Source organism: Vicugna pacos, chromosome 29 (genome assembly GCF_048564905.1).
Source record: "Vicugna pacos chromosome 29, VicPac4, whole genome shotgun sequence".
NCBI classification, from domain to species: Eukaryota; Metazoa; Chordata; class Mammalia; order Artiodactyla; family Camelidae; genus Vicugna; species Vicugna pacos.
In genome coordinates, this window is record NC_133015.1 from 6,663,280 (window position 1) to 6,670,650 (window position 7,371).

The 7,371-nt window shown below is 32.4% G+C and overlaps 1 non-coding gene across 1 annotated transcript; it reads left to right on the forward strand.

The window, feature by feature from the left end:
- Window positions 1-3,976: 3,976 nt before the first annotated feature.
- LOC116286046 (U6 spliceosomal RNA) lies at window positions 3,977-4,083 on the forward strand. The gene has a single exon (XR_004195809.1). It is a non-coding gene; the product is annotated as a U6 spliceosomal RNA (small nuclear RNA).
- The last annotated feature ends 3,288 nt before the right edge of the window (window positions 4,084-7,371 follow it).

The window sequence follows — 7,371 nt, forward strand, 5'->3', positions numbered from 1 at the left end:
ATAATTTTTAAGTGAGTGAGTAGAGCAAATGGGTATTGTAAATCCAGATGTTTTCCTTCATTGTTTCTGCCCTGATATTTTCATACCTTGCAGGGGCAGAGTATAGTGCTACACCACTGCAAGTCTACTTCTGAGATTTCCCAACTTCCAGTAACCAGTCCTTTCAAGGTGGAAATCAGCCTTCATCTCAAATGCTCCTCTTCTTCAAGCATAGAACAATTATTGAGTATAGTGAGTATTTGAGAATTGGCAAAGATATCAGTTCTATTGTCCAATCGAGATGTGGCTAAATGATGAAGTTTGCACTGAAAAATCTTACAAGTAGCATTTCAAGATCTACTATTAAAAACAACCTGGATAGAGGTTTTGACCACGTTTATCTATATGGTTCACAAATTTAATTTGAATAAAACTTATGAGGGTATTTAGAATACTTAACACAAAGCACTGGACAATCTAAACAGACCTACTAAGAGTATTGAAATTGAATTTGTAATTTTAAAAAGTCCAACAAACAGAAGTCCAGGACTGGACAGCTTCACAAGGGAATTTTATGAAACATATAAAGAAGAGCTGATACCTATTCTTTTCAAACTACTCCAAAAAATTGAAGAGCGAACACTCTGAAATTTAGTCTGCAAACCCAGCATTATCCTGATACCAAAACCAGACAAACACACTTCCAAAAAAGCAAATTATAGGCCAATGTCTCTGATAAATATAGATGCAAAAATCCTCAACAAAAGATTAGCAAATTGAATTCAACAATATATTAAAAGAATCATAAACCCAAACCAAGTGGGATTCATTCCAGGAATGCAGTATTGTTCAATACTTGCAAATCACTCGATGTGATATACCATATTAACAAAAGGAAAAATAAAATCATATGATCATCTCAACAGACACAGAAAAAGTGCTTGACAAAATTCAACATCTGCTCAAGATAAAAAAAAAACTCTCATCATAGTTCGTGCAGAGAAAATGCACTTCCACACAGTCAAGGCCATTGATGACAAACCCACATATCTATGGTAAATTAATCTATGACCAAAGAGGCAAGAATACACAGTGGAGAAAAGAGAATCTCTTCAATCAGTGGTACTAGGAAAACTGAACCCCTACGTGTAAAAGAATGAGATTAAAACATTTTTTCACACCATATAAAAAATAAAGTCAAAATTGATCAAAGACTTACAGAATTGATTAAAGAATTGATTAAACTCCTAGAAAAACATATAGACTGACCCCAATTTGACATAAATTGTACCAGTATTTTTTGAAATAACAAACAGGACTCAAATGTAAAAGCTTTGCACAGTGAAGGAAACCATCAACAAAATGAAAAGACAACCTACTGATTGACAGAAAATATTTGCAAATAATATGACTGATTAGGGGTTAATACCCAAAATATATACAGCTCATATAACTCAATATCCTAAAAAACCAACAACCCAATCAAAAAAATGGGCAGAAGACCTAAATAGACATTTCTCCAAAGAAGACATACAGATGGCCAACAGGCACATGAAAAGATGTTCAGTATTGCTGATTATCAGAGAAATGCAAATCAAAACAACAATTGATATCACCTCATATCTGTCAGAATATCTATCATCAAAAAGACCAGAAATAACAAATGTTGGCAAGGATGTAGAGAAAAGGGAACCATTGCACACTGTTAGTGGTCCAACTACTATGAAAAACAATATGGAGGTTTCTCAAAAAACTAAAAATAAAACTATAATTTGATCCATCAAATCCACTGCTGGGTGTATATCAAAAGAAAATAAACCCACCAATTTGAGAAGATATATGCGTCCCAATGTTCATAGCAGCAATATTTACAATTGCCAAAATATGGAAGCAACTTAAATGCCCAACAACAGATGAATGGATAAAGATGTAGTATATATATTCAATGGAATATTACTCAGCCCTGAAAGGAATGAAATTCTGCCATTTGCAACAACGTATATGAACCTGGAGAGTATTATGCTTAGTGAAATAAGTCAGACAGAAAAAGACAAATAGTATATAATATCACTTACATGTGGAATGTGAAAAATAACACAAATGATTGTATATAGCAGAACAGCAATAGATTCACAGATATAGAAGACAAACTAGTGGTTACCAGTGGGGAGAGTGGAGAGGGCAAGATAAGGTAGGGATACAGGATTAAGAGTTACAAACTATTATGTATAAGATAAATAAGCAACAAGGACATATTATACAGCACAGGGAAATGTAACCATTATTTTGCAATAACTTTAAAAGGAATATAATTGTAAATACTTAATCACTATGTTGTATACCTGAAAATAATACAATATTGCAAATCAACTGTACTTCAATAATAAAACATAGAATACCTAACACAGAAGATAAACTCCATCCTAGTTAACAGTTTATCAGTTCATTAAAAGTGCTGTTTTTGGAGTGACAACCATATGTCAGAAACATGCCCAAGTATATCTTTGGATGTGATATGCACATTTAATAAATTCCTTACCATTATCATTTAATGAATACGTCAAGTAATGTAATTATATTATGTGCCATGAAATACCTCTACCCATACTCATCCAGAAAAATTAAGTATATAGAATTTGAAGCACAGACTACAGATGGCTAAAACTGGCAGATTTAAGTGTTTTATTAAGATCTCTTGTATTAAACGCTATCTTCTATATTAAACTCATTTTGAGTAATTACTATTTTGATCATTTAAAAAGGTAAGTCTGGGATATTTATATTGTGTCTGCTGGAAGACAACTTGAGAAAACAAGAGAAGACTGTATTTAGATTTTTAGTGGTAGAAGTTTGTAATAGAAATTGTCCAGTCGCAATTCTTATTTAATAGGTAAATCATGTAGCCTTGAAATGTTAAGTAACTTTGTCAAGTTTCCACATCTAGTGGTGTTAGACTAAGAAAAAAAAACGTGATTTACCTGCCTTATTCTCCATCTCTATTTAGTTTATTTCCAAGAAATCATAGCAAACTACAGTTATGATTATTATATCAACTCTGCCACATTTTTTAGAATGTTTTAGGTTTGATATATTATATCTGGAGATACACGTTCTTTTCTCAAGCAGGAATTTTCTGTAACAATTCTGAGATTAGATATGCCAGGTCCATTAGTAAAATTACTTGGCAGGGGTTATCCCTGAAGATTTTCTGATTTTTATAATTCATTTATTACACACAAGATTATGAATCCATTCCAAGTTCAAGCCTGACCCCGAACTTGGCATCCCATTTTAATCTTAAATCTTCTGAATATTGAGTTTTACATATATTAACCTAATATCCACTATTGCAAAAGAATCCTTGATATTAAATATTTTGTTCTCTGGTAATGAATAACTGAAATGTCCCATAAATCCCATTTATCTGTATTCAAACAAAATCTCATGTTATCATTCTATTTAGTAATAGAGAAATTTTAACTTGGGGCTTATCAAATAGTCTCACTATTTGTTTTATGATGTGCATTTGCAGATCAATTTTATCAAATACCACTGAAAATCAAGTAATCAACCTCCATTACCTACAAGAATTTTACAGAACTTTGAACTAAGCCCCTCCAAAGAAAGATATGGATGCTTTAGGCTGGGAAATCAAATAGTGATAATATCTAAATATATAACCTTTCTTATCATAAAATGATAACTTCAGAGGAAACAACATTATGACTATAAAAAAAAAAAAACACTAGCAAGTCAAAAAGAATGAATCAGAAAGTCATCCAAAATCACAGCCTAGGAATAAATTAGAAGGAGGTAAACCCCTTTGGGAAATTCTGAACGAAAGGCCGTAATTGTATGTCAGCTCATGAGCACAGTGATACTGTTTTGTCCCCTTTGTAGCCTCAGTACCTAGTCAAGTGTCTTGCACGCAGCAGGTGCCTAATAAACAATGAGAAGTAATTGTTGAAAGGATGAATGAATAAAAAGGAATGATATAGTGCTCGCTTCAGCAGCACATACACTAAAATTGGAATGATACAGAGAAGATTAGCATGGCCGCTGCACAAGGATGACATGCAAATTCGTGAAGCATTCCATATTTTTCATAGACGTAGAATACAAACTTGTGGTTGCCGGGGGATGAGGGGCGGGAAGGGACTGGGATTTCAAAATGTAGAATAGATAAACAAGATTGTACTGTGTAGCACAGGGAAATATATATAGGATCTTGTGGTGGTTCACAGCGAAAGAGAATGTGACAGTGAATGTATGTATGTTCATGTATAACTGAAAAATTGTGCTCTGCACTGGAATTTGACACAACATTGCAAAATGACTATAACTCAATAAAAAAAAGTTTTTTAAAAAAATGATATAACATGACAGTAAAAACATTCAAAAAGGATGATTTTTCATCCCTGAGTGTAAGAAGATTTCTAGTTGTTAATGTTTTCCTTTTTTTATGAGATGCATTTCTCCTTTTTCATTAATGTGTATTATATATTATTAAACTCGCTTTGCTTAAAAAGAGAAGCAATTTAATTTTAATAGGAAGTGAGGATCCTGCAGTTAATATTTTGCCTGAAATTAGGTGCAAATCGTGTGTGGGTAAATGAATCTCCTCACTTCAAACCAGTGCAGTGCACTGCATTCTATTCAAGCCCAAAGCTTTTTAAAGAAATTCCTTAGTAAAAATTCACATGTAAGGTCACATTTGTGCAGAATTCTAAATAACTACATGTCTATTGATGGGGGAGAAGGTCAGATGACTGATTTAAAAGCCAAAAATCTCATTTACTGCTGAGAAAGAATGATTGGAAATGAAGAGGGTGTTTTGTTTTAATGCTGAACTACTCAAACGGAAGCAAGGCTACTGTGGACTTTCAGATGAGATGATGACATGGTGACAGAAATACACACATCCAATATTTCACACTGTAATGGCCAAATTTGTATATTTTTTATATTTATGTATGTGTGTTTATAAAGAAAGAAATCAACACAAGCACTAGAAACAAGGAAAGAATGCCATTCAAGTGCTAGATATTTCAAGAAATGTCTGCTAGATAATGTAAAGATGTGATCAGTTGATAGAACCTTGTCTGATTTGATAAACTGCAGGTAGCAACACACTTAATGAGAAACAAAAGCATGAAAAGCATTAACATGATTACTTGTAAGGCACCAGGCATTCGTCTATGAACTTTACATGTATTAATTGGTTTAATTCTCCCAAATCCATCAAGTAGATATTCTCACAAGAAGAAAAGGGAATCTATGTTACTTACACAAGAATTTACAGTTACTAATTTTTAGACTTCAGACAATTAGAACCCAGAGCCAACATTCCTAGGTACTCTGCTGTCTTGCCTCATACATAATCGTTAAATAAATTATAGTAACGATATACCTTAATTCTACACAATTATTAAAAGTGTAACTTGGAAAAATATTTAATAACATATGTGAATATTCACAACTCTTGGCTGAGTTGAAAAAATTTTAAATCAGTATGAGTGGATGCCCACACATATGATCTGTTTGGCTAAGCACATTAACAATCAGATTTATTTTTCAGGAAGCATGTGGATGGTTAATTCTCCGCACCCATTGGCTGTGTGAGAATATCTCACTATTGATTTCACATGTGAAAACTGGTTTTATATGTATAATATTTAGTTGCATGATTTTTATTTGAAACAAGAAAGTCACTATATGGAAGGACTACTAGTAAACTTATAGACTGATTAAACATATAGAGCAGAATGGAATGTTGTAGGTAGGAGAACAAGATTGAAGGCAAAACTCTAGAAATATCTCTGGTAATATTTGATAAAATAGCATTTTCTACAATTCATTACTAAAACAGTTCTGATGGTGGGAAAAAAAAGTGGAACTTAAGAGTAGATAAAATCATTGGGGCAGACATTATTTATCACCTTTTTCTTAGATGTTATCATTGTTTAAATGTAAGTTAAACTTAGTTATTGCAAATGTATTGATAACTAGTAGTAGAATTATAAACAAGACGTCGATCCACATCAGATAACACACAATCTCAATAGTAAAAAGAAAAATAAATGAAATAAAAAACAGAAAAGCACTGCTTAAAACTAAGATGGCTAAAACTACATGACAAAAAATGTCTAATAATGTAACAGCTAGGAGTCTACTAATGATAAATTAGGTCATTGAGCCCACTGTGCCATTAAGGCCAGGAATTTCAGTGCAGAGTTTGGAGCCAATGCTTACCTTTGGGAACTAGGTGACTTTCAGAAACAAAGACTAGAAGACCAAGGATGAGCAATGATCTGTCACCAGTTAAAGACAACAAAACTGAGGTCTGAGTCTGACCAAGGGCTGAGGGTAGGAGAAAACGCTGCAGCCTAGGAGGACACTTGTGTTGTAAGATATGAAAGTAATGTTGGCTTACTCTGGAGTCACCTTAATCCACAGTGCTATGCTGCCTGGGCAACTGAGAAAAGAATGCAAAATAATCCCCAGAGAAATGTAACATCATTCTAGGCCTCACATTATTTCTAAATACAATTTTGAGAATGCAGTGTAAACTGTATCACATGAAAGAAAAATCGACTCATTTTGTACAGAAGAGCATCAATACATTTAGCAGTTGACTTATTCTCCAAAAAAAAGAAGCCAGAAGACAATGAAATAACATATTCAAAGTTCTGAAATGAAAAGCAAAAAATTAAATAAAGAAACAAAAACTCTATGAACCAAGAATTCTATCCAACAAAAAAATCTATATCCTTATAAATTGAAGGTGAAATAAATGCATTTCCAGATAAATATAGACTTAAAAAATTCATTACTAGTTGACCTCCTTAAGAGAAAGACTAAAGGAAGACCTTTAATATAAAAGATAATGACTTTAGAAGATGATTCAAATTCAAAGGGAGAAATAAAAGGCACCAGAAATTGTAAACACGTAGGTTAATACAAAAGCTGTATATATATTTTAAATCAGTTGCTGTCTTAATACTTGGCAGATATAGATTTCATAAAAAAAAAGTAACACTGTGTTTTGGGGTAAATATCATCTAAAATGCAAAATACATACTGAATTTCAAAGGCAGTACAAAAAAGGAATATAAGATATCTCATTAATAACATACATTGAATATGTGTTGAAACTATATTTTGAAATTATGTTTAGATGTTTCTGAATGGTGATTAATGGATGTGTTTTGTCAAATTCTTCATATCCAAAATTGAATAAAATAAGCATGCCTTTTTTTTGAAAATTAAGAAAAAACAGGGACATTGGAAATAAAACAAATCCGAAAGATCGAGAGAAAAATATTTAAACTGTCTCTAGTGTCAGAGTGTTGTTATGGTATTTCATGCATGAACGAAATAACTTTTTTCACT